The 26,111-nt window shown below is 55.8% G+C and overlaps 14 non-coding genes across 14 annotated transcripts; all 14 read right to left on the reverse strand.

The window, feature by feature from the left end:
* Positions 1–1,514: 1,514 nt before the first annotated feature.
* LOC144251890 (small nucleolar RNA SNORD116) lies at positions 1,515–1,606 on the reverse strand. The gene has a single exon (XR_013342811.1). It is a non-coding gene; the product is annotated as a small nucleolar RNA SNORD116 (small nucleolar RNA).
* A 1,729-nt stretch (positions 1,607–3,335) lies between these two features.
* On the reverse strand, positions 3,336–3,427 carry LOC144251858 (small nucleolar RNA SNORD116). The gene has a single exon (XR_013342779.1). It is a non-coding gene; the product is annotated as a small nucleolar RNA SNORD116 (small nucleolar RNA).
* A 1,730-nt stretch (positions 3,428–5,157) lies between these two features.
* On the reverse strand, positions 5,158–5,249 carry LOC144251859 (small nucleolar RNA SNORD116). The gene has a single exon (XR_013342780.1). It is a non-coding gene; the product is annotated as a small nucleolar RNA SNORD116 (small nucleolar RNA).
* A 1,730-nt stretch (positions 5,250–6,979) lies between these two features.
* On the reverse strand, positions 6,980–7,071 carry LOC144251860 (small nucleolar RNA SNORD116). The gene has a single exon (XR_013342781.1). It is a non-coding gene; the product is annotated as a small nucleolar RNA SNORD116 (small nucleolar RNA).
* Positions 7,072–8,800: 1,729 nt separating this feature from the next.
* Positions 8,801–8,892, reverse strand: LOC144251861 (small nucleolar RNA SNORD116). Its single transcript, XR_013342782.1, has one exon. It is a non-coding gene; the product is annotated as a small nucleolar RNA SNORD116 (small nucleolar RNA).
* Positions 8,893–10,620: 1,728 nt separating this feature from the next.
* Positions 10,621–10,712, reverse strand: LOC144251862 (small nucleolar RNA SNORD116). Its single transcript, XR_013342783.1, has one exon. It is a non-coding gene; the product is annotated as a small nucleolar RNA SNORD116 (small nucleolar RNA).
* Positions 10,713–12,439: 1,727 nt separating this feature from the next.
* Positions 12,440–12,531, reverse strand: LOC144251863 (small nucleolar RNA SNORD116). The gene has a single exon (XR_013342784.1). It is a non-coding gene; the product is annotated as a small nucleolar RNA SNORD116 (small nucleolar RNA).
* Positions 12,532–14,255: 1,724 nt separating this feature from the next.
* On the reverse strand, positions 14,256–14,347 carry LOC144251865 (small nucleolar RNA SNORD116). The gene has a single exon (XR_013342786.1). It is a non-coding gene; the product is annotated as a small nucleolar RNA SNORD116 (small nucleolar RNA).
* Positions 14,348–16,081: 1,734 nt separating this feature from the next.
* Positions 16,082–16,173, reverse strand: LOC144251866 (small nucleolar RNA SNORD116). The gene has a single exon (XR_013342787.1). It is a non-coding gene; the product is annotated as a small nucleolar RNA SNORD116 (small nucleolar RNA).
* Positions 16,174–17,903: 1,730 nt separating this feature from the next.
* Positions 17,904–17,995, reverse strand: LOC144251867 (small nucleolar RNA SNORD116). Its single transcript, XR_013342788.1, has one exon. It is a non-coding gene; the product is annotated as a small nucleolar RNA SNORD116 (small nucleolar RNA).
* Positions 17,996–19,725: 1,730 nt separating this feature from the next.
* LOC144251868 (small nucleolar RNA SNORD116) lies at positions 19,726–19,817 on the reverse strand. The gene has a single exon (XR_013342789.1). It is a non-coding gene; the product is annotated as a small nucleolar RNA SNORD116 (small nucleolar RNA).
* Positions 19,818–21,547: 1,730 nt separating this feature from the next.
* Positions 21,548–21,639, reverse strand: LOC144251877 (small nucleolar RNA SNORD116). Its single transcript, XR_013342798.1, has one exon. It is a non-coding gene; the product is annotated as a small nucleolar RNA SNORD116 (small nucleolar RNA).
* A 1,730-nt stretch (positions 21,640–23,369) lies between these two features.
* On the reverse strand, positions 23,370–23,461 carry LOC144251869 (small nucleolar RNA SNORD116). The gene has a single exon (XR_013342790.1). It is a non-coding gene; the product is annotated as a small nucleolar RNA SNORD116 (small nucleolar RNA).
* Positions 23,462–25,191: 1,730 nt separating this feature from the next.
* Positions 25,192–25,283, reverse strand: LOC144251870 (small nucleolar RNA SNORD116). Its single transcript, XR_013342791.1, has one exon. It is a non-coding gene; the product is annotated as a small nucleolar RNA SNORD116 (small nucleolar RNA).
* Between the last annotated feature and the right edge of the window lie 828 nt (positions 25,284–26,111).

Here is a 26,111-nt window from a genome sequence, read left to right on the forward strand (position 1 = left end):
GACAAAAGAGAGGGATGCCCATGAAAAACAACCATGACTGGCCTGCTCCGCAGCCTGCTGCTCCTCAGTTCACACTCTTTAGGGACTGCAGCCTTTTCACTTGCCCTCGCCATGCCGGCCTGAGCTCAGTTCCCATGTGGCTCTTAAGCTGCCCAACAAACTCTTCCAGCCACAGGAAACCCATCTGAGAATCTCCATCCAACTCTGCAAACCAATCTGACCCTGACTCCTTCCCTCCACGGGATGTCCAAGCAAGAAAGGGCGAACTTGAGAAAGCACGTCCTCTGGAAACCTCCTGTCTTTCTGGGCCATCGCCACGGGCATCTGGGAGCCCCAGGTGACGTCCATTCCAACAGGAGCTCCGGCCCCACCCACACGTTCCAATGCCTGAACCCCACAACTTGTGCAGGAGAGGAGACCCTCAGCGCCTGTCCAGCGCCTATGAAAGGCACTTGGCACAGAGGGGAATTTCATCACTCTCTACCTCCTTCAGGCACAGGCAACAATCCTTGCGCACTACTTTGGACCCACTTAGGCCTTTCCACTACCCAAACCGTTCGCGGCTGTCCTAAGCTCAAAAACTAGAAGCTGACGTCTCGGGTTTGCAGGTGCCTCCTACAAGAGAAGTCATCCCTGAGGTCTGCCACCTGGGTGGCTCATTCGGGATCCAAACTGCCTATATGCTCTTTCAGAATGCACAGCAACCACCATGCATGCAGCCTCACGGGCGGACCAAAAGCACACAAGGATACTAAGGCTTTTTCCTGAAGCACTTCTGATGCCCCAACTCGAGAGCCAACCATCTATCAGGAGGATCCATTAACAGAAGTGGCAGCAAAAGTACCCGCTTGCGGTAAGACCCAGTTTCTCCATGTGCATTCCCTCTATGTCCATCTACTCATCCAGGCACTGGTCCCTCTGGAGACCCACCCTTCCTTCCCCTGGTGGACCCTGGCTCCAGCCAACATTGTGTGGCAATACCACTGGCAACACTGTAGCATTTCCAGGAGAAGAGAAAACCCATCAGACTCCCGGAAACACCACGCCCCTGTGCATTAAAGCAGGGTCTCCCATGCTTTGAGCTGGGCCCGGCTCCGCCTTCCGACGAAAGTGGACCTCAATTTTTCTCTGGAACACCCAGCAGACCAGCACGGTGCTACTCGCCTTGGCAAAAAAGTCTCCAGTCCACAAGAGGAGGAAAGCTATTCTCCTGTGCCACGGCCCAGAACCTCCTAGTACGGCTGAACCCTACCGCCTAACACCCACTAGGAAATCATGCCGGGCCGGCCAATGTCTTCCTCAACGTCTGGAGCTCTGGACCACCCATGCATGCCGAAACCAAAAGAGGACTGACCCTCAGAGGACTACAGGCTCGGGGTCCTAACGCCAGGTGAACTCGGCTGAAAAGGGCCTTCCCTTCCAGGGTCCATTCTGACACAGCCCCCGTCCAAAAAGGGCCACAGGGTTCTCCCCTCCACCACCCAGCTCACTGCAGCCCCCTACGTCTACGTGGTGGACCTCACTTTCGATGAGAGAGACGGTATAGAGTTTTCACTCATTTTGTTCAGCTTCCAAGGAATGTTTTTGTGGGAGTCATCATCGATCCACGCTTGTGACCCTCACCCGGCAAGGAGCAACCTCGGTGACTTGGGGCCAGGAGACGCTTACCATCCTCAGCTACGAAGGGCCACACTCAGGAAACAGAGGGCACGGGCATGCGGGTGTTCCCCGTCCTCCCTGGGCATCTTCCCACAGCCAGAGGACCGGCGGCAACCTTTCACTCCTTCCGTGGAAACACGACCTGCCATGCGTATGCAAGGAGACAAAAGAGAGGGATGCCCATGAAAAACAACCATGACTGGCCTGCTCCGCAGCCTGCTGCTCCTCAGTTCACACTCTTTAGGGACTGCAGCCTTTTCACTTGCCCTCGCCATGCCGGCCTGAGCTCAGTTCCCATGTGGCTCTTAAGCTGCCCAACAAACTCTTCCAGCCACAGGAAACCCATCTGAGAATCTCCATCCAACTCTGCAAACCAATCTGACCCTGACTCCTTCCCTCCACGGGATGTCCAAGCAAGAAAGGGCGAACTTGAGAAAGCACGTCCTCTGGAAACCTCCTGCCTTTCTGGGCCATCGCCACGGGCATCTGGGAGCCCCAGGTGACGTCCATTCCAACAGGAGCTCCGGCCCCACCCACACGTTCCAATGCCTGAACCCCACAACTTGTGCAGGAGAGGAGACCCTCAGCGCCTGTCCAGCGCCTATGAAAGGCACTTGGCACAGAGGGGAATTTCATCACTCTCTACCTCCTTCAGGCACAGGCAACAATCCTTGCGCACTACTTTGGACCCACTTAGGCCTTTCCACTACCCAAACCGTTCGCGGCTGTCCTATGCTCAAAAACTAGAAGCTGACGTCTCGGGTTCGCAGGCGCCTCCTACAAGAGAAGTCATCCCTGAGGTCTGCCACAACGGTGGCTCATTCGGGATCCAAACTGCCTATATGCTCTTTCAGAATGCACAGCAACCACCATGCATGCAGCCTCACGGGCGGACCAAAAGCACACAAGGATACTAAGGCTTTTTCCTGAAGCACTTCTGATGCCCCAACTCGAGAGCCAACCATCTATCAGGAGGATCCATTAACAGAAGTGGCAGCAAAAGTACCTGCTTGCGGTAAGACCCAGTTTCTCCATGTGCATTCCCTCTATGTCCATCTACTCATCCAGGCACTGGTCCCTCTGGAGACCCACCCTTCCTTCCCCTGGTGGACCGTGGCTCCAGCCAACATTGTGTGGCAATACCACTGGCAACACTGTAGCATTTCCAGGAGAAGAGAAAACCCATCAGACTCCCGGAAACACCACGCCCCTGTGCACTAAAGCAGGGTCTCCCATGCTTTGAGCTGGGCCCGGCTCCGCGTTCCGACGAAAGTGGACCTCAATTTTTCTCTGGAACACCCAGCAGACCAGCACGGTGCTACTCGCCTTGGCAAAAACGTCTCCAGTCCACAAGAGGAGGAAAGCTATTCTCCTGTGCCACGGCCCAGAACCTCCTAGTACGGCTGAACCCTACCGCCGAATACCCACTAGGAAATCATGCCGGGCAGGCCAATGTCTTCCTCAACGTCTGGAGCTCTGGACCACCCATGCATGCCGAAACCAAAAGAGGACTGACCCTCAGAGGACTACAGGCTCGGGGTCCTAACGCCAGGTGAACTCGGCTGAAAAGGGAATTCCCTTCCAGGGTCCATTCTGACACAGCCCCCGTCCAAAAAGGGCCACAGGGTTCTCCCCTCCACCACCCAGCTCACTGCAGCCCCCTACGTCTACGTGGTGGACCTCAGTTTCGATGAGAGAGACGGTATAGAGTTTTCACTCATTTTGTTCAGCTTCCAAGGAATGTTTTTGTGGGAGTCATCATCGATCCACGCTTGTGACCCTCACCCGGCAAGGAGCAACCTCGGTGACTTGGGGCCAGGAGACGCTTACCATCCTCAGCTACGAAGGGCCACACTCAGGAAACAGAGGGCACGGGCATGCGGGTGTTCCCCGTCCTCCCTGGGCATCTTCCCACAGCCAGAGGAGCCGGCGGCAACCTTTCACTCCTTCCGTGGAAACACGACCTGCCATGCGTATGCAAGGAGACAAAAGAGAGGGATGCCCATGAAAAACAACCATGACTGGCCTGCTCCGCAGCCTGCTGCTCCTCAGTTCACACTCTTTAGGGACTGCAGCCTTTTCAGTTGCCCTCGCCATGCCGGCCTGAGCTCAGTTCCCATGTGGCTCTTAAGCTGCCCAACAAACTCTTCCAGCCACAGGAAACCCATCTGAGAATCTCCATCCAACTCTGCAAACCAATCTGACCCTGACTCCTTCCCTCCACGGGATGTCCAAGCAAGAAAGGGCGAACTTGAGAAAGCACGTCCTCTGGAAACCTCCTGTCTTTCTGGGCCATCGCCACGGGCATCTGGGAGCCCCAGGTGACGTCCATTCCAACAGGAGCTCCGGCCCCACCCACACGTTCCAATGCCTGAACCCCACAACTTGTGCAGGAGAGGAGACCCTCAGCGCCTGTCCAGCGCCTATGAAAGGCACTTGGCACAGAGGGGAATTTCATCACTCTCTACCTCCTTCAGGCACAGGCAACAATCCTTGCGCACTACTTTGGACCCACTTAGGCCTTTCCACTACCCAAACCGTTCGCGGCTGTCCTAAGCTCAAAAACTAGAAGCTGACGTCTCGGGTTTGCAGGTGCCTCCTACAAGAGAAGTCATCCCTGAGGTCTGCCACCTGGGTGGCTCATTCGGGATCCAAACTGCCTATATGCTCTTTCAGAATGCACAGCAACCACCATGCATGCAGCCTCACGGGCGGACCAAAAGCACACAAGGATACTAAGGCTTTTTCCTGAAGCACTTCTGATGCCCCAACTCGAGAGCCAACCATCTATCAGGAGGATCCATTAACAGAAGTGGCAGCAAAAGTACCTGCTTGCGGTAAGACCCAGTTTCTCCATGTGCATTCCCTCTATGTCCATCTACTCATCCAGGCACTGGTCCCTCTGGAGACCCACCCTTCCTTCCCCTGGTGGACCGTGGCTCCAGCCAACATTGTGTGGCTATACCACTGGCAACACTGTAGCATTTCCAGGAGAAGAGAAAACCCATCAGACTCCCGGAAACACCACGCCCCTGTGCACTAAAGCAGGGTCTCCCATGCTTTGAGCTGGGCCCGGCTCCGCGTTCCGACGAAAGTGGACCTCAATTTTTCTCTGGAACACCCAGCAGACCAGCACGGTGCTACTCGCCTTGGCAAAAACGTCTCCAGTCCACAAGAGGAGGAAAGCTATTCTCCTGTGCCACGGCCCAGAACCTCCTAGTACGGCTGAACCCTACCGCCGAATACCCACTAGGAAATCATGCCGGGCAGGCCAATGTCTTCCTCAACGTCTGGAGCTCTGGACCACCCATGCATGCCGAAACAAAAAGAGGACTGACCCTCAGAGGACTACAGGCTCGGGGTCCTAACGCCAGGTGAACTCGGCTGAAATGGGCCTTCCCTTCCAGGGTCCATTCTGACACAGCCCCCGTCCAAAAAGGGCCACAGGGTTCTCCCCTCCACCACCCAGCTCACTGCAGCCCCCTACGTCTACGTGGTGGACCTCAGTTTCGATGAGAGAGACGGTATAGAGTTTTCACTCATTTTGTTCAGCTTCCAAGGAATGTTTTTGTGGGAGTCATCATCGATCCACGCTTGTGACCCTCACCCGGCAAGGAGCAACCTCGGTGACTTGGGGCCAGGAGATGCTTACCATCCTCAGCTACGAAGGGCCACACTCAGGAAACAGAGGGCACGGGCATGCGGGTGTTCCCCGTCCTCCCTGGGCATCTTCCCACAGCCAGAGGAGCCGGCAGCAACCTTTCACTCCTTCCGTGGAAACACGACCTGCCATGCGTATGCAAGGAGACAAAAGAGAGGGATGCCCATGAAAAACAACCATGACTGGCCTGCTCCGCAGCCTGCTGCTCCTCAGTTCACACTCTTTAGGGACTGCAGCCTTTTCACTTGCCCTCGCCATGCCGGCCTGAGCTCAGTTCCCATGTGGCTCTTAAGCTGCCCAACAAACTCTTCCAGCCACAGGAAACCCATCTGAGAATCTCCATCCAACTCTGCAAACCAATCTGACCCTGACTCCTTCCCTCCACGGGATGTCCAAGCAAGAAAGGGCGAACTTGAGAAAGCACGTCCTCTGGAAACCTCCTGTCTTTCTGGGCCATCGCCACGGGCATCTGGGAGCCCAGGTGACGTCCATTCCAACAGGAGCTCCAGCCCCACCCACACGTTCCAATGCCTGAACCCCACAACTTGTGCAGGAGAGGAGACCCTCAGCGCCTGTCCAGCGCCTATGAAAGGCACTTGGCACAGAGGGGAATTTCATCACTCTCTACCTCCTTCAGGCACAGGCAACAATCCTTGCGCACTACTTTGGACCCACTTAGGCCTTTCCACTACCCAAACCGTTCGCGGCTGTCCTAAGCTCAAAAACTAGAAGCTGACGTCTCGGGTTTGCAGGTGCCTCCTACAAGAGAAGTCATCCCTGAGGTCTGCCACCACGGTGGCTCATTCGGGATCCAAACTGTGTATATGCTCTTTCAGAATGCACAGCAACCACCATGCATGCAGCCTCACGGGCGGACCAAAAGCACACAAGGATACTAAGGCTTTTTCCTGAAGCACTTCTGATGCCCCAACTCGAGAGCCAACCATCTATCAGGAGGATCCATTAACAGAAGTGGCAGCAAAAGTACCCGCTTGCGGTAAGACCCAGTTTCTCCATGTGCATTCCCTCTATGTCCATCTACTCATCCAGGCACTGGTCCCTCTGGAGACCCACCCTTCCTTCCCCTGGTGGACCGTGGCTCCAGCCAACATTGTGTGGCAATACCACTGGCAACACTGTAGCATTTCCAGGAGAAGAGAAAACCCATCAGACTCCCGGAAACACCACGCCCCTGTGCACTAAAGCAGGGTCTCCCATGCTTTGAGCTGGGCCCGGCTCCGCCTTCCGACGAAAGTGGACCTCAATTTTTCTCTGGAACACCCAGCAGACCAGCACGGTGCTACTCGCCTTGGCAAAAAAGTCTCCAGTCCACAAGAGGAGGAAAGCTATTCTCCTGTGCCACGGCCCAGAACCTCCTAGTACGGCTGAACCCTACCGCCGAATACCCACTAGGAAATCATGCCGGGCCGGCCAATGTCTTCCTCAACGTCTGGAGCTCTGGACCACCCATGCATGCCGAAACCAAAAGAGGACTGACCCCTCAGAGGACTACAGGCTCGGGGTCCTAACGCCAGGTGAACTCGGCTGAAAAGGGCCTTCCCTTCCAGGGTCCATTCCGACACAGCCCCCGTCCAAAAAGGACCACAGGGTTCTCCCCTCCACCACCCAGCTCACTGCAGCCCCCTACGTCTACGTGGTGGACCTCAGTTTCGATGAGAGAGACGGTATAGAGTTTTCACTCATTTTGTTCAGCTTCCAAGGAATGTTTTTGTGGGAGTCATCATCGATCCACGCTTGTGACCCTCACCCGGCAAGGAGCAACCTCGGTGACTTGGGGCCAGGAGACGCTTACCATCCTCAGCTACGAAGGGCCACACTCAGGAAACAGAGGGCACGGGCATGCGGGTGTTCCCCGTCCTCCCTGGGCATCTTCCCACAGCCAGAGGAGCCGGCGGCAACCTTTCACTCCTTCCGTGGAAACACGACCTGCCATGCGTATGCAAGGAGACAAAAGAGAGGGATGCCCATGAAAACAACCATGACTGGCCTGCTCCGCAGCCTGCTGCTCCTCAGTTCACACTCTTTAGGGACTGCAGCCTTTTCACTTGCCCTCGCCATGCCGGCCTGAGCTCAGTTCCCATGTGGCTCTTAAGCTGCCCAACAAACTCTTCCAGCCACAGGAAACCCATCTGAGAATCTCCATCCAACTCTGCAAACCAATCTGACCCTGACTCCTTCCCTCCACGGGATGTCCAAGCAAGAAAGGGCGAACTTGAGAAAGCACGTCCTCTGGAAACCTCCTGTCTTTCTGGGCCATCGCCACGGGCATCTGGGAGCCCCAGGTGACGTCCATTCCAACAGGAGCTCCGGCCCCACCCACACGTTCCAATGCCTGAACCCCACAACTTGTGCAGGAGAGGAGACCCTCAGCGCCTGTCCAGCGCCTATGAAAGGCACTTGGCACAGAGGGGAATTTCATCACTCTCTACCTCCTTCAGGCACAGGCAACAATCCTTGCGCACTACTTTGGACCCACTTAGGCCTTTCCACTACCCAAACCGTTCGCGGCTGTCCTAAGCTCAAAAACTAGAAGCTGACGTCTCGGGTTTGCAGGTGCCTCCTACAAGAGAAGTCATCCCTGAGGTCTGCCACCTGGGTGGCTCATTCGGGATCCAAACTGCCTATATGCTCTTTCAGAATGCACAGCAACCACCATGCATGCAGCCTCACGGGCGGACCAAAAGCACACAAGGATACTAAGGCTTTTTCCTGAAGCACTTCTGATGCCCCAACTCGAGAGCCAACCATCTATCAGGAGGATCCATTAACAGAAGTGGCAACAAAAGTACCTGCTTGCGGTAAGACCCAGTTTCTCCATGTGCATTCCCTCTATGTCCATCTACTCATCCAGGCACTGGTCCCTCTGGAGACCCACCCTTCCTTCCCCTGGTGGACCGTGGCTCCAGCCAACATTGTGTGGCAATACCACTGGCAACACTGTAGCATTTCCAGGAGAAGAGAAAACCCATCAGACTCCCGGAAACACCACGCCCCTGTGCACTAAAGCAGGGTCTCCCATGCTTTGAGCTGGGCCCGGCTCCGCGTTCCGACGAAAGTGGACCTCAATTTTTCTCTGGAACACCCAGCAGACCAGCACGGTGCTACTCGCCTTGGCAAAAACGTCTCCAGTCCACAAGAGGAGGAAAGCTATTCTCCTGTGCCACGGCCCAGAACCTCCTAGTACGGCTGAACCCTACCGCCGAATACCCACTAGGAAATCATGCCGGGCAGGCCAATGTCTTCCTCAACGTCTGGAGCTCTGGACCACCCATGCATGCCGAAACCAAAAGAGGACTGACCCTCAGAGGACTACAGGCTCGGGGTCCTAACGCCAGGTGAACTCGGCTGAAATGGGCCTTCCCTTCCAGGGTCCATTCTGACACAGCCCCCGTCCAAAAAGGGCCACAGGGTTCTCCCCTCCACCACCCAGCTCACTGCAGCCCCCTACGTCTACGTGGTGGACCTCAGTTTCGATGAGAGAGACGGTATAGAGTTTTCACTCATTTTGTTCAGCTTCCAAGGAATGTTTTTGTGGGAGTCATCATCGATCCACGCTTGTGACCCTCACCCGGCAAGGAGCAACCTCGGTGACTTGGGGCCAGGAGACGCTTACCATCCTCAGCTACGAAGGGCCACACTCAGGAAACAGAGGGCACGGGCATGCGGGTGTTCCCCGTCCTCCCTGGGCATCTTCCCACAGCCAGAGGAGCCGGCGGCAACCTTTCACTCCTTCCGTGGAAACACGACCTGCCATGCGTATGCAAGGAGACAAAAGAGAGGGATGCCCATGAAAAACAACCATGACTGGCCTGCTCCGCAGCCTGCTGCTCCTCAGTTCACACTCTTTAGGGACTGCAGCCTTTTCAGTTGCCCTCGCCATGCCGGCCTGAGCTCAGTTCCCATGTGGCTCTTAAGCTGCCCAACAAACTCTTCCAGCCACAGGAAACCCATCTGAGAATCTCCATCCAACTCTGCAAACCAATCTGACCCTGACTCCTTCCCTCCACGGGATGTCCAAGCAAGAAAGGGCGAACTTGAGAAAGCACGTCCTCTGGAAACCTCCTGTCTTTCTGGGCCATCGCCACGGGCATCTGGGAGCCCCCAGGTGACGTCCATTCCAACAGGAGCTCCGGCCCCACCCACACGTTCCAATGCCTGAACCCCACAACTTGTGCAGGAGAGGAGACCCTCAGCGCCTGTCCAGCGCCTATGAAAGGCACTTGGCACAGAGGGGAATTTCATCACTCTCTACCTCCTTCAGGCACAGGCAACAATCCTTGCGCACTACTTTGGACCCACTTAGGCCTTTCCACTACCCAAACCGTTCGCGGCTGTCCTATGCTCAAAAACTAGAAGCTGACGTCTCGGGTTCGCAGGCGCCTCCTACAAGAGAAGTCATCCCTGAGGTCTGCCACAACGGTGGCTCATTCGGGATCCAAACTGCCTATATGCTCTTTCAGAATGCACAGCAACCACCATGCATGCAGCCTCACGGGCGGACCAAAAGCACACAAGGATACTAAGGCTTTTTCCTGAAGCACTTCTGATGCCCCAACTCGAGAGCCAACCATCTATCAGGAGGATCCATTAACAGAAGTGGCAGCAAAAGTACCTGCTTGCGGTAAGACCCAGTTTCTCCATGTGCATTCCCTCTATGTCCATCTACTCATCCAGGCACTGGTCCCTCTGGAGACCCACCCTTCCTTCCCCTGGTGGACCGTGGCTCCAGCCAACATTGTGTGGCAATACCACTGGCAACACTGTAGCATTTCCAGGAGAAGAGAAAACCCATCAGACTCCCGGAAACACCACGCCCCTGTGCACTAAAGCAGGGTCTCCCATGCTTTGAGCTGGGCCCGGCTCCGCGTTCCGACGAAAGTGGACCTCAATTTTTCTCTGGAACACCCAGCAGACCAGCACGGTGCTACTCGCCTTGGCAAAAACGTCTCCAGTCCACAAGAGGAGGAAAGCTATTCTCCTGTGCCACGGCCCAGAACCTCCTAGTACGGCTGAACCCTACCGCCGAATACCCACTAGGAAATCATGCCGGGCAGGCCAATGTCTTCCTCAACGTCTGGAGCTCTGGACCACCCATGCATGCCGAAACAAAAAGAGGACTGACCCTCAGAGGACTACAGGCTCGGGGTCCTAACGCCAGGTGAACTCGGCTGAAATGGGCCTTCCCTTCCAGGGTCCATTCTGACACAGCCCCCGTCCAAAAAGGGCCGGGTTCTCCCCTCCACCACCCAGCTCACTGCAGCCCCCTACGTCTACGTGGTGGACCTCAGTTTCGATGAGAGAGACGGTATAGAGTTTTCACTCATTTTGTTCAGCTTCCAAGGAATGTTTTTGTGGGAGTCATCATCGATCCACGCTTGTGACCCTCACCCGGCAAGGAGCAACCTCGGTGACTTGGGGCCAGGAGACGCTTACCATCCTCAGCTACGAAGGGCCACACTCAGGAAACAGAGGGCACGGGCATGCGGGTGTTCCCCGTCCTCCCTGGGCATCTTCCCACAGCCAGAGGAGCCGGCGGCAACCTTTCACTCCTTCCGTGGAAACACGACCTGCCATGCGTATGCAAGGAGACAAAAGAGAGGGATGCCCATGAAAAACAACCATGACTGGCCTGCTCCGCAGCCTGCTGCTCCTCAGTTCACACTCTTTAGGGACTGCAGCCTTTTCACTTGCCCTCGCCATGCCGGCCTGAGCTCAGTTCCCATGTGGCTCTTAAGCTGCCCAACAAACTCTTCCAGCCACAGGAAACCCATCTGAGAATCTCCATCCAACTCTGCAAACCAATCTGACCCTGACTCCTTCCCTCCACGGGATGTCCAAGCAAGAAAGGGCGAACTTGAGAAAGCACGTCCTCTGGAAACCTCCTGTCTTTCTGGGCCATCGCCACGGGCATCTGGGAGCCCCAGGTGACGTCCATTCCAACAGGAGCTCCGGCCCCACCCACACGTTCCAATGCCTGAACCCCACAACTTGTGCAGGAGAGGAGACCCTCAGCGCCTGTCCAGCGCCTATGAAAGGCACTTGGCACAGAGGGGAATTTCATCACTCTCTACCTCCTTCAGGCACAGGCAACAATCCTTGCGCACTACTTTGGACCCACTTAGGCCTTTCCACTACCCAAACCGTTCGCGGCTGTCCTAAGCTCAAAAACTAGAAGCTGACGTCTCGGGTTTGCAGGTGCCTCCTACAAGAGAAGTCATCCCTGAGGTCTGCCACCTGGGTGGCTCATTCGGGATCCAAACTGCCTATATGCTCTTTCAGAATGCACAGCAACCACCATGCATGCAGCCTCACGGGCGGACCAAAAGCACACAAGGATACTAAGGCTTTTTCCTGAAGCACTTCTGATGCCCCAACTCGAGAGCCAACCATCTATCAGGAGGATCCATTAACAGAAGTGGCAGCAAAAGTACCCGCTTGCGGTAAGACCCAGTTTCTCCATGTGCATTCCCTCTATGTCCATCTACTCATCCAGGCACTGGTCCCTCTGGAGACCCACCCTTCCTTCCCCTGGTGGACCGTGGCTCCAGCCAACATTGTGTGGCAATACCACTGGCAACACTGTAGCATTTCCAGGAGAAGAGAAAACCCATCAGACTCCCGGAAACACCACGCCCCTGTGCATTAAAGCAGGGTCTCCCATGCTTTGAGCTGGGCCCGGCTCCGCCTTCCGACGAAAGTGGACCTCAATTTTTCTCTGGAACACCCAGCAGACCAGCACGGTGCTACTCGCCTTGGCAAAAAGTCTCCAGTCCACAAGAGGAGGAAAGCTATTCTCCTGTGCCACGGCCCAGAACCTCCTAGTACGGCTGAACCCTACCGCCTAACACCCACTAGGAAATCATGCCGGGCCGGCCAAGTCTTCCTCACGTCTGGAGCTCTGGACCACCCATGCATGCCGAAACCAAAAGAGGACTGACCCTCAGAGGACTACAGGCTCGGGGTCCTAACGCCAGGTGAACTCGGCTGAAATGGGCCTTCCCTTCCAGGGTCCATTCTGACACAGCCCCCGTCCAAAAAGGGCCACAGGGTTCTCCCCTCCACCACCCAGCTCACTGCAGCCCCCTACGTCTACGTGGTGGACCTCAGTTTCGATGAGAGAGACGGTATAGAGTTTTCACTCATTTTGTTCAGCTTCCAAGGAATGTTTTTGTGGGAGTCATCATCGATCCACGCTTGTGACCCTCACCCGGCAAGGAGCAACCTCGGTGACTTGGGGCCAGGAGACGCTTACCATCCTCAGCTACGAAGGGCCACACTCAGGAAACAGAGGCACGGGCATGCGGGTGTTCCCCGTCCTCCCTGGGCATCTTCCACAGCCAGAGGAGCCGGCGGCAACCTTTCACTCCTTCCGTGGAAACACGACCTGCCATGCGTATGCAAGGAGACAAAAGAGAGGGATGCCCATGAAAAACAACCATGACTGGCCTGCTCCGCAGCCTGCTGCTCCTCAGTTCACACTCTTTAGGGACTGCAGCCTTTTCACTTGCCCTCGCCATGCCGGCCTGAGCTCAGTTCCCATGTGGCTCTTAAGCTGCCCAACAAACTCTTCCAGCCACAGGAAACCCATCTGAGAATCTCCATCCAACTCTGCAAACCAATCTGACCCTGACTCCTTCCCTCCACGGGATGTCCAAGCAAGAAAGGGCGAACTTGAGAAAGCACGTCCTCTGGAAACCTCCTGCCTTTCTGGGCCATCGCCACGGGCATCTGGGAGCCCCAGGTGACGTCCATTCCAACAGGAGCTCCGGCCCCACCCACACGTTCCAATGCCTGAACCCCACAACTTGTGCAGGAGAGGAGACCCTCAGCGGCCTGTCCAGCGCCTATGAAAGGCACTTGGCACAGAGGGGAATTTCATCACTCTCTACCTCCTTCAGGCACAGGCAACAATCCTTGCGCACTAATTTGGACCCACTTAGGCCTTTCACTACCCAAACCGTTCGCGGCTGTCCTATGCTCAAAAACTAGAAGCTGACGTCTCGGGTTCGCAGGCGCCTCCTACAAGAGAAGTCATCCCTGTGGTCTGCCACAACGGTGGCTCATTCGGGATCCAAACTGCGTATATGCTCTTTCAGAATGCACAGCAACCACCATGCATGCAGCCTCACGGGCGGACCAAAAGCACACAAGGATACTAAGGCTTTTTCCTGAAGCACTTCTGATGCCCCAACTCGAGAGCCAACCATCTATCAGGAGGATCCATTAACAGAAGTGGCAGCAAAATTACCTGCTTGCGGTAAGACCCAGTTTCTCCATGTGCATTCCCTCTATGTCCATCTACTCATCCAGGCACTGGTCCCTCTGGAGACCCACCTTCCTTCCCCTGGTGGACCGTGGCTCCAGCCAACATTGTGTGGCAATACCACTGGCAACACTGTAGCATTTCCAGGAGAAGAGAAAACCCATCAGACTCCCGGAAACACACGCCCCTGTGCACTAAAGCAGGGTCTCCCATGCTTTGAGCTGGGCCCGGCTCCGCGTTCCGACGAAAGTGGACCTCAATTTTTCTCTGGAACACCCAGCAGACCAGCACGGTGCTACTCGCCTTGGCAAAAACGTCTCCAGTCCACAAGAGGAGGAAAGCTATTCTCCTGTGCCACGGCCCAGAACCTCCTAGTACGGCTGAACCCTACCGCCGAATACCCACTAGGAAATCATGCCGGGCAGGCCAATGTCTTCCTCAACGTCTGGAGCTCTGGACCACCCATGCATGCCGAAACAAAAGAGGACTGACCCTCAGAGGACTACAGGCTCGGGGTCCTAACGCCAGGTGAACTCGGCTGAAATGGGCCTTCCCTTCCAGGGTCCATCTGACACAGCCCCCGTCCAAAAAGGGCCACAGGGTTCTCCCCTCCACCACCCAGCTCACTGCAGCCCCCTACGTCTACGTGGTGGACCTCAGTTTCGATGAGAGAGACGGTATAGAGTTTTCACTCATTTTGTTCAGCTTCCAAGGAATGTTTTTGTGGGAGTCATCATCGATCCACGCTTGTGACCCTCACCCGGCAAGGAGCAACCTCGGTGACTTGGGGCCAGGAGACGCTTACCATCCTCAGCTACGAAGGGCCACACTCAGGAAACAGAGGGCACGGGCATGCGGGTGTTCCCCGTCCTCCTGGGCATCTTCCACAGCCAGAGGAGCCGGCGGCAACCTTTCACTCCTTCCGTGGAAACACGACCTGCCATGCGTATGCAAGGAGACAAAAGAGAGGGATGCCCATGAAAAACAACCATGACTGGCCTTGCTCCGCAGCCTGCTGCTCCTCAGTTCACACTCTTTAGGGACTGCAGCCTTTTCACTTGCCCTCGCCATGCCGGCCTGAGCTCAGTTCCCATGTGGCTCTTAAGCTGCCCAACAAACTCTTCCAGCCACAGGAAACCCATCTGAGAATCTCCATCCAACTCTGCAAACCAATCTGACCCTGACTCCTTCCCTCCACGGATGTCCAAGCAAGAAAGGGCGAACTTGAGAAAGCACGTCCTCTGGAAACCTCCTGTCTTTCTGGGCCATCGCCACGGGCATCTGGGAGCCCCAGGTGACGGTCCATTCCAACAGGAGCTCCGGCCCCACCCACACGTTCCAATGCCTGAACCCCACAACTTGTGCAGGAGAGGAGACCCTCAGCGCCTGTCCAGCGCCTATGAAAGGCACTTGGCACAGAGGGGAATTTCATCACTCTCTACCTCCTTCAGGCACAGGCAACAATCCTTGCGCACTACACTACTTTGGACCCACTTAGGCCTTTCCACTACCCAAACCGTTCGCGGCTGTCCTAAGCTCAAAAACTAGAAGCTGACGTCTCGAGTTTGCAGGTGCCTCCTACAAGAGAAGTCATCCCTGAGGTCTGCCACAACGGTGGCTCATTCGGGATCCAAACTGCCTATATGCTCTTTCAGAATGCACAGCAACCACCATGCATGCAGCCTCACGGGCGGACCAAAAGCACACAAGGATACTAAGGCTTTTTCCTGAAGCACTTCTGATGCCCCAACTCGAGAGCCAACCATCTATCAGGAGGATCCATTAACAGAAGTGGCAGCAAAAGTACCTGCTTGCGGTAAGACCCAGTTTCTCCATGTGCATTCCCTCTATGTCCATCTACTCATCCAGGCACTGGTCCCTCTGGAGACCCACCCTTCCTTCCCCTGGTGGACCGTGGCTCCAGCCAACATTGTGTGGCAATACCACTGGCAACACTGTAGCATTTCCAGGAGAAGAGAAAACCCATCAGACTCCCGGAAACACCACGCCCCTGTGCACTAAAGCAGGGTCTCCCATGCTTTGAGCTGGGCCCGGCTCCGCGTTCCGACGAAAGTGGACCTCAATTTTTCTCTGGAACACCCAGCAGACCAGCACGGTGCTACTCGCCTTGGCAAAAACGTCTCCAGTCCACAAGAGGAGGAAAGCTATTCTCCTGTGCCACGGCCCAGAACCTCCTAGTACGGCTGAACCCTACCGCCGAATACCCACTAGGAAATCATGCCGGGCAGGCCAATGTCTTCCTCAACGTCTGGAGCTCTGGACCACCCATGCATGCCGAAACCAAAAGAGGACTGACCCTCAGAGGACTACAGGCTCGGGGTCCTAACGCCAGGTGAACTCGGCTGAAATGGGCCTTCCCTTCCAGGGTCCATTCTGACACAGCCCCCGTCCAAAAAGGGCCACAGGGTTCTCCCCTCCACCACCCAGCTCACTGCAGCCCCCTACGTCTACGTGGTGGACCTCAGTTTCGATGAGAGAGACGGTATAGAGTTTTCACTCATTTTGTTCAGCTTCCAAGGAATGTTTTTGTGGGAGTCATCATCGATCCACGCTTGTGACCCTCACCCGGCAAGGAGCAACCTCGGTGACTTGGGGCCAGGAGACGCTTACCATCCTCAGCTACGAAGGGCCACACTCAGGAAACAGAGGGCACGGGCATGCGGGTGTTCCCCGTCCTCCCTGGGCATCTTCCCACAGCCAGAGGAGCCGGCGGCAACCTTTCACTCCTTCCGTGGAAACACGACCTGCCATGCGTATGCAAGGAGACAAAAGAGAGGGATGCCCATGAAAAACAACCATGACTGGCCTGCTCCGCAGCCTGCTGCTCCTCAGTTCACACTCTTTAGGGACTGCAGCCTTTTCACTTGCCCTCGCCATGCCGGCCTGAGCTCAGTTCCCATGTGGCTCTTAAGCTGCCCAACAAACTCTTCCAGCCACAGGAAACCCATCTGAGAATCTCCATCCAACTCTGCAAACCAATCTGACCCTGACTCCTTCCCTCCACGGGATGTCCAAGCAAGAAAGGGCGAACTTGAGAAAGCACGTCCTCTGGAAACCTCCTGCCTTTCTGGGCCATCGCCACGGGCATCTGGGAGCCCCAGGTGACGTCCATTCCAACAGGAGCTCCGGCCCCACCCACACGTTCCAATGCCTGAACCCCACAACTTGTGCAGGAGAGGAGACCCTCAGCGCCTGTCCAGCGCCTATGAAAGGCACTTGGCACAGAGGGGAATTTCATCACTCTCTACCTCCTTCAGGCACAGGCAACAATCCTTGCGCACTACTTTGGACCCACTTAGGCCTTTCCACTACCCAAACCGTTCGCGGCTGTCCTATGCTCAAAAACTAGAAGCTGACGTCTCGGGTTCGCAGGCGCCTCCTACAAGAGAAGTCATCCCTGAGGTCTGCCACAACGGTGGCTCATTCGGGATCCAAACTGCCTATATGCTCTTTCAGAATGCACAGCAACCACCATGCATGCAGCCTCACGGGCGGACCAAAAGCACACAAGGATACTAAGGCTTTTTCCTGAAGCACTTCTGATGCCCCAACTCGAGAGCCAACCATCTATCAGGAGGATCCATTAACAGAAGTGGCAGCAAAAGTACCTGCTTGCGGTAAGACCCAGTTTCTCCATGTGCATTCCCTCTATGTCCATCTACTCATCCAGGCACTGGTCCCTCTGGAGACCCACCCTTCCTTCCCCTGGTGGACCGTGGCTCCAGCCAACATTGTGTGGCAATACCACTGGCAACACTGTAGCATTTCCAGGAGAAGAGAAAACCCATCAGACTCCCGGAAACACCACGCCCCTGTGCACTAAAGCAGGGTCTCCCATGCTTTGAGCTGGGCCCGGCTCCGCGTTCCGACGAAAGTGGACCTCAATTTTTCTCTGGAACACCCAGCAGACCAGCACGGTGCTACTCGCCTTGGCAAAAACGTCTCCAGTCCACAAGAGGAGGAAAGCTATTCTCCTGTGCCACGGCCCAGAACCTCCTAGTACGGCTGAACCCTACCGCCGAATACCCACTAGGAAATCATGCCGGGCAGGCCAATGTCTTCCTCAACGTCTGGAGCTCTGGACCACCCATGCATGCCGAAACAAAAAGAGGACTGACCCTCAGAGGACTACAGGCTCGGGGTCCTAACGCCAGGTGAACTCGGCTGAAATGGGCCTTCCCTTCCAGGGTCCATTCTGACACAGCCCCCGTCCAAAAAGGGCCACAGGGTTCTCCCCTCCACCACCCAGCTCACTGCAGCCCCCTACGTCTACGTGGTGGACCTCAGTTTCGATGAGAGAGACGGTATAGAGTTTTCACTCATTTTGTTCAGCTTCCAAGGAATGTTTTTGTGGGAGTCATCATCGATCCACGCTTGTGACCCTCACCCGGCAAGGAGCAACCTCGGTGACTTGGGGCCAGGAGACGCTTACCATCCTCAGCTACGAAGGGCCACACTCAGGAAACAGAGGGCACGGGCATGCGGGTGTTCCCCGTCCTCCCTGGGCATCTTCCCACAGCCAGAGGAGCCGGCGGCAACCTTTCACTCCTTCCGTGGAAACACGACCTGCCATGCGTATGCAAGGAGACAAAAGAGAGGGATGCCCATGAAAAACAACCATGACTGGCCTGCTCCGCAGCCTGCTGCTCCTCAGTTCACACTCTTTAGGGACTGCAGCCTTTTCACTTGCCCTCGCCATGCCGGCCTGAGCTCAGTTCCCATGTGGCTCTTAAGCTGCCCAACAAACTCTTCCAGCCACAGGAAACCCATCTGAGAATCTCCATCCAACTCTGCAAACCAATCTGACCCTGACTCCTTCCCTCCACGGGATGTCCAAGCAAGAAAGGGCGAACTTGAGAAAGCACGTCCTCTGGAAACCTCCTGTCTTTCTGGGCCATCGCCACGGGCATCTGGGAGCCCCAGGTGACGTCCATTCCAACAGGAGCTCCGGCCCCACCCACACGTTCCAATGCCTGAACCCCACAACTTGTGCAGGAGAGGAGACCCTCAGCGCCTGTCCAGCGCCTATGAAAGGCACTTGGCACAGAGGGGAATTTCATCACTCTCTACCTCCTTCAGGCACAGGCAACAATCCTTGCGCACTACTTTGGACCCACTTAGGCCTTTCCACTACCCAAACCGTTCGCGGCTGTCCTAAGCTCAAAAACTAGAAGCTGACGTCTCGGGTTTGCAGGTGCCTCCTACAAGAGAAGTCATCCCTGAGGTCTGCCACCTGGGTGGCTCATTCGGGATCCAAACTGTGTATATGCTCTTTCAGAATGCACAGCAACCACCATGCATGCAGCCTCACGGGCGGACCAAAAGCACACAAGGATACTAAGGCTTTTTCCTGAAGCACTTCTGATGCCCCAACTCGAGAGCCAACCATCTATCAGGAGGATCCATTAACAGAAGTGGCAGCAAAAGTACCCGCTTGCGGTAAGACCCAGTTTCTCCATGTGCATTCCCTCTATGTCCATCTACTCATCCAGGCACTGGTCCCTCTGGAGACCCACCCTTCCTTCCCCTGGTGGACCGTGGCTCCAGCCAACATTGTGTGGCAATACCACTGGCAACACTGTAGCATTTCCAGGAGAAGAGAAAACCCATCAGACTCCCGGAAACACCACGCCCCTGTGCATTAAAGCAGGGTCTCCCATGCTTTGAGCTGGGCCCGGCTCCGCCTTCCGACGAAAGTGGACCTCAATTTTTCTCTGGAACACCCAGCAGACCAGCACGGTGCTACTCGCCTTGGCAAAAAAGTCTCCAGTCCACAAGAGGAGGAAAGCTATTCTCCTGTGCCACGGCCCAGAACCTCCTAGTACGGCTGAACCCTACCGCCGAATACCCACTAGGAAATCATGCCGGGCAGGCCAATGTCTTCCTCAACGTCTGGAGCTCTGGACCACCCATGCATGCCGAAACCAAAAGAGGACTGACCCTCAGAGGACTACAGGCTCGGGGTCCTAACGCCAGGTGAACTCGGCTGAAAAGGGCCTTCCCTTCCAGGGTCCATTCTGACACAGCCCCCGTCCAAAAAGGGCCACAGGGTTCTCCCCTCCACCACCCAGCTCACTGCAGCCCCCTACGTCTACGTGGTGGACCTCAGTTTCGATGAGAGAGACGGTATAGAGTTTTCACTCATTTTGTTCAGCTTCCAAGGAATGTTTTTGTGGGAGTCATCATCGATCCACGCTTGTGACCCTCACCCGGCAAGGAGCAACCTCGGTGACTTGGGGCCAGGAGACGCTTACCATCCTCAGCTACGAAGGGCCACACTCAGGAAACAGAGGGCACGGGCATGCGGGTGTTCCCCGTCCTCCCTGGGCATCTTCCCACAGCCAGAGGAGCCGGCGGCAACCTTTCACTCCTTCCGTGGAAACACGACCTGCCATGCGTATGCAAGGAGACAAAAGAGAGGGATGCCCATGAAAAACAACCATGACTGGCCTGCTCCGCAGCCTGCTGCTCCTCAGTTCACACTCTTTAGGGACTGCAGCCTTTTCACTTGCCCTCGCCATGCCGGCCTGAGCTCAGTTCCCATGTGGCTCTTAAGCTGCCCAACAAACTCTTCCAGCCACAGGAAACCCATCTGAGAATCTCCATCCAACTCTGCAAACCAATCTGACCCTGACTCCTTCCCTCCACGGGATGTCCAAGCAAGAAAGGGCGAACTTGAGAAAGCACGTCCTCTGGAAAACTCCTGTCTTTCTGGGCCATCGCCACGGGCATCTGGGAGCCCCAGGTGACGTCCATTCCAACAGGAGCTCCGGCCCCACCCACACGTTCCAATGCCTGAACCCCACAACTTGTGCAGGAGAGGAGACCCTCAGCGCCTGTCCAGCGCCTATGAAAGGCACTTGGCACAGAGGGGAATTTCATCACTCTCTACCTCCTTCAGGCACAGGCAACAATCCTTGCGCACTACTTTGGACCCACTTAGGCCTTTCCACTACCCAAACCGTTCGCGGCTGTCCTAAGCTCAAAAACTAGAAGCTGACGTCTCGGGTTTGCAGGTGCCTCCTACAAGAGAAGTCATCCCTGAGGTCTGCCACCTGGGTGGCTCATTCGGGATCCAAACTGTGTATATGCTCTTTCAGAATGCACAGCAACCACCATGCATGCAGCCTCACGGGCGGACCAAAAGCACACAAGGATACTAAGGCTTTTTCCTGAAGCACTTCTGATGCCCCAACTCGAGAGCCAACCATCTATCAGGAGGATCCATTAACAGAAGTGGCAGCAAAAGTACCCGCTTGCGGTAAGACCCAGTTTCTCCATGTGCATTCCCTCTATGTCCATCTACTCATCCAGGCACTGGTCCCTCTGGAGACCCACCCTTCCTTCCCCTGGTGGACCGTGGCTCCAGCCAACATTGTGTGGCAATACCACTGGCAACACTGTAGCATTTCCAGGAGAAGAGAAAACCCATCAGACTCCCGGAAACACCACGCCCCTGTGCACTAAAGCAGGGTCTCCCATGCTTTGAGCTGGGCCCGGCTCCGCGTTCCGACGAAAGTGGACCTCAATTTTTCTCTGGAACACCCAGCAGACCAGCACGGTGCTACTCGCCTTGGCAAAAACGTCTCCAGTCCACAAGAGGAGGAAAGCTATTCTCCTGTGCCACGGCCCAGAACCTCCTAGTACGGCTGAACCCTACCGCCGAATACCCACTAGGAAATCATGCCGGGCAGGCCAATGTCTTCCTCAACGTCTGGAGCTCTGGACCACCCATGCATGCCGAAACCAAAAGAGGACTGACCCTCAGAGGACTACAGGCTCGGGGTCCTAACGCCAGGTGAACTCGGCTGAAATGGGCCTTCCCTTCCAGGGTCCATTCTGACACAGCCCCCGTCCAAAAAGGGCCACAGGGTTCTCCCCTCCACCACCCAGCTCACTGCAGCCCCCTACGTCTACGTGGTGGACCTCAGTTTCGATGAGAGAGACGGTATAGACTTTTCACTCATTTTGTTCAGCTTCCAAGGAATGTTTTTGTGGGAGTCATCATCGATCCACGCTTGTGACCCTCACCCGGCAAGGAGCAACCTCGGTGACTTGGGGCCAGGAGACGCTTACCATCCTCAGCTACGAAGGGCCACACTCAGGAAACAGAGGGCACGGGCATGCGGGTGTTCCCCGTCCTCCCTGGGCATCTTCCCACAGCCAGAGGAGCCGGCGGCAACCTTTCACTCCTTCCGTGGAAACACGACCTGCCATGCGTATGCAAGGAGACAAAAGAGAGGGATGCCCATGAAAAACAACCATGACTGGCCTGCTCCGCAGCCTGCTGCTCCTCAGTTCACACTCTTTAGGGACTGCAGCCTTTTCAGTTGCCCTCGCCATGCCGGCCTGAGCTCAGTTCCCATGTGGCTCTTAAGCTGCCCAACAAACTCTTCCAGCCACAGGAAACCCATCTGAGAATCTCCATCCAACTCTGCAAACCAATCTGACCCTGACTCCTTCCCTCCACGGGATGTCCAAGCAAGAAAGGGCGAACTTGAGAAAGCACGTCCTCTGGAAACCTCCTGCCTTTCTGGGCCATCGCCACGGGCATCTGGGAGCCCCAGGTGACGTCCATTCCAACAGGAGCTCCGGCCCCACCCACACGTTCCAATGCCTGAACCCCACAACTTGTGCAGGAGAGGAGACCCTCAGCGCCTGTCCAGCGCCTATGAAAGGCACTTGGCACAGAGGGGAATTTCATCACTCTCTACCTCCTTCAGGCACAGGCAACAATCCTTGCGCACTAATTTGGACCCACTTAGGCCTTTCCACTACCCAAACCGTTCGCGGCTGTCCTATGCTCAAAAACTAGAAGCTGACGTCTCGGGTTCGCAGGCGCCTCCTACAAGAGAAGTCATCCCTGAGGTCTGCCACAACGGTGGATCATTCGGGATCCAAACTGCCTATATGCTCTTTCAGAATGCACAGCAACCACCATGCATGCAGCCTCACGGGCGGACCAAAAGCACACAAGGATACTAAGGCTTTTTCCTGAAGCACTTCTGATGCCCCAACTCGAGAGCCAACCATCTATCAGGAGGATCCATTAACAGAAGTGGCAGCAAAAGTACCTGCTTGCGGTAAGACCCAGTTTCTCCATGTGCATTCCCTCTATGTCCATCTACTCATCCAGGCACTGGTCCCTCTGGAGACCCACCCTTCCTTCCCCTGGTGGACCGTGGCTCCAGCCAACATTGTGTGGCAATACCACTGGCAACACTGTAGCATTTCCAGGAGAAGAGAAAACCCATCAGACTCCCGGAAACACCACGCCCCTGTGCACTAAAGCAGGGTCTCCCATGCTTTGAGCTGGGCCCGGCTCCGCGTTCCGACGAAAGTGGACCTCAATTTTTCTCTGGAACACCCAGCAGACCAGCACGGTGCTACTCGCCTTGGCAAAAACGTCTCCAGTCCACAAGAGGAGGAAAGCTATTCTCCTGTGCCACGGCCCAGAACCTCCTAGTACGGCTGAACCCTACCGCCGAATACCCACTAGGAAATCATGCCGGGCAGGCCAATGTCTTCCTCAACGTCTGGAGCTCTGGACCACCCATGCATGCCGAAACCAAAAGAGGACTGACCCTCAGAGGACTACAGGCTCGGGGTCCTAACGCCAGGTGAACTCGGCTGAAAAGGGAATTCCCTTCCAGGGTCCATTCTGACACAGCCCCCGTCCAAAAAGGGCCACAGGGTTCTCCCCTCCACCACCCAGCTCACTGCAGCCCCCTACGTCTACGTGGTGGACCTCAGTTTCGATGAGAGAGACGGTATAGAGTTTTCACTCATTTTGTTCAGCTTCCAAGGAATGTTTTTGTGGGAGTCATCATCGATCCACGCTTGTGACCCTCACCCGGCAAGGAGCAACCTCGGTGACTTGGGGCCAGGAGACGCTTACCATCCTCAGCTACGAAGGGCCACACTCAGGAAACAGAGGGCACGGGCATGCGGGTGTTCCCCGTCCTCCCTGGGCATCTTCCCACAGCCAGAGGAGCCGGCGGCAACCTTTCACTCCTTCCGTGGAAACACGACCTGCCATGCGTATGCAAGGAGACAAAAGAGAGGGATGCCCATGAAAAACAACCATGACTGGCCTGCTCCGCAGCCTGCTGCTCCTCAGTTCACACTCTTTAGGGACTGCAGCCTTTTCACTTGCCCTCGCCATGCCGGCCTGAGCTCAGTTCCCATGTGGCTCTTAAGCTGCCCAACAAACTCTTCCAGCCACAGGAAACCCATCTGAGAATCTCCATCCAACTCTGCAAACCAATCTGACCCTGACTCCTTCCCTCCACGGGATGTCCAAGCAAGAAAGGGCGAACTTGAGAAAGCACGTCCTCTGGAAACCTCCTGTCTTTCTGGGCCATCGCCACGGGCATCTGGGAGCCCCAGGTGACGTCCATTCCAACAGGAGCTCCGGCCCCACCCACACGTTCCAATGCCTGAACCCCACAACTTGTGCAGGAGAGGAGACCCTCAGCGCCTGTCCAGCGCCTATGAAAGGCACTTGGCACAGAGGGGAATTTCATCACTCTCTACCTCCTTCAGGCACAGGCAACAATCCTTGCGCACTACTTTGGACCCACTTAGGCCTTTCCACTACCCAAACCGTTCGCGGCTGTCCTAAGCTCAAAAACTAGAAGCTGACGTCTCGGGTTTGCAGGTGCCTCCTACAAGAGAAGTCATCCCTGAGGTCTGCCACCTGGGTGGCTCATTCGGGATCCAAACTGTGTATATGCTCTTTCAGAATGCACAGCAACCACCATGCATGCAGCCTCACGGGCGGACCAAAAGCACACAAGGATACTAAGGCTTTTTCCTGAAGCACTTCTGATGCCCCAACTCGAGAGCCAACCATCTATCAGGAGGATCCATTAACAGAAGTGGCAGCAAAAGTACCCGCTTGCGGTAAGACCCAGTTTCTCCATGTGCATTCCCTCTATGTCCATCTACTCATCCAGGCACTGGTCCCTCTGGAGACCCACCCTTCCTTCCCCTGGTGGACCGTGGCTCCAGCCAACATTGTGTGGCAATACCACTGGCAACACTGTAGCATTTCCAGGAGAAGAGAAAACCCATCAGACTCCCGGAAACACCACGCCCCTGTGCATTAAAGCAGGGTCTCCCATGCTTTGAGCTGGGCCCGGCTCCGCCTTCCGACGAAAGTGGACCTCAATTTTTCTCTGGAACACCCAGCAGACCAGCACGGTGCTACTCGCCTTGGCAAAAAAGTCTCCAGTCCACAAGAGGAGGAAAGCTATTCTCCTGTGCCACGGCCCAGAACCTCCTAGTACGGCTGAACCCTACCGCCGAATACCCACTAGGAAATCATGCCGGGCAGGCCAATGTCTTCCTCAACGTCTGGAGCTCTGGAGCACCCATGCATGCCGAAACCAAAAGAGGACTGACCCTCAGAGGACTACAGGCTCGGGGTCCTAACGCCAGGTGAACTCGGCTGAAAAGGGCCTTCCCTTCCAGGGTCCATTCTGACACAGCCCCCGTCCAAAAAGGGCCACAGGGTTCTCCCCTCCACCACCCAGCTCACTGCAGCCCCCTACGTCTACGTGGTGGACCTCAGTTTCGATGAGAGAGACGGTATAGAGTTTTCACTCATTTTGTTCAGCTTCCAAGGAATGTTTTTGTGGGAGTCATCATCGATCCACGCTTGTGACCCTCACCCGGCAAGGAGCAACCTCGGTGACTTGGGGCCAGGAGACGCTTACCATCCTCAGCTACGAAGGGCCACACTCAGGAAACAGAGGGCACGGGCATGCGGGTGTTCCCCGTCCTCCCTGGGCATCTTCCCACAGCCAGAGGAGCCGGCGGCAACCTTTCACTCCTTCCGTGGAAACACGACCTGCCATGCGTATGCAAGGAGACAAAAGAGAGGGATGCCCATGAAAAACAACCATGACTGGCCTGCTCCGCAGCCTGCTGCTCCTCAGTTCACACTCTTTAGGGACTGCAGCCTTTTCACTTGCCCTCGCCATGCCGGCCTGAGCTCAGTTCCCATGTGGCTCTTAAGCTGCCCAACAAACTCTTCCAGCCACAGGAAACCCATCTGAGAATCTCCATCCAACTCTGCAAACCAATCTGACCCTGACTCCTTCCCTCCACGGGATGTCCAAGCAAGAAAGGGCGAACTTGAGAAAGCACGTCCTCTGGAAACCTCCTGTCTTTCTGGGCCATCGCCACGGGCATCTGGGAGCCCCAGGTGACGTCCATTCCAACAGGAGCTCCGGCCCCACCCACACGTTCCAAATGCCTGAACCCCACAACTTGTGCAGGAGAGGAGACCCTCAGCGCCTGTCCAGCGCCTATGAAAGGCACTTGGCACAGAGGGGAATTTCATCACTCTCTACCTCCTTCAGGCACAGGCAACAATCCTTGCGCACTACTTTGGACCCACTTAGGCCTTTCCACTACCCAAACCGTTCGCGGCTGTCCTAAGCTCAAAAAACTAGAAGCTGACGTCTCGGGTTTGCAGGT

This window comes from Urocitellus parryii, unplaced genomic scaffold, assembly GCF_045843805.1.
Source record: "Urocitellus parryii isolate mUroPar1 unplaced genomic scaffold, mUroPar1.hap1 Scaffold_2447, whole genome shotgun sequence".
Classification (NCBI taxonomy): Eukaryota; Metazoa; Chordata; class Mammalia; order Rodentia; family Sciuridae; genus Urocitellus; species Urocitellus parryii.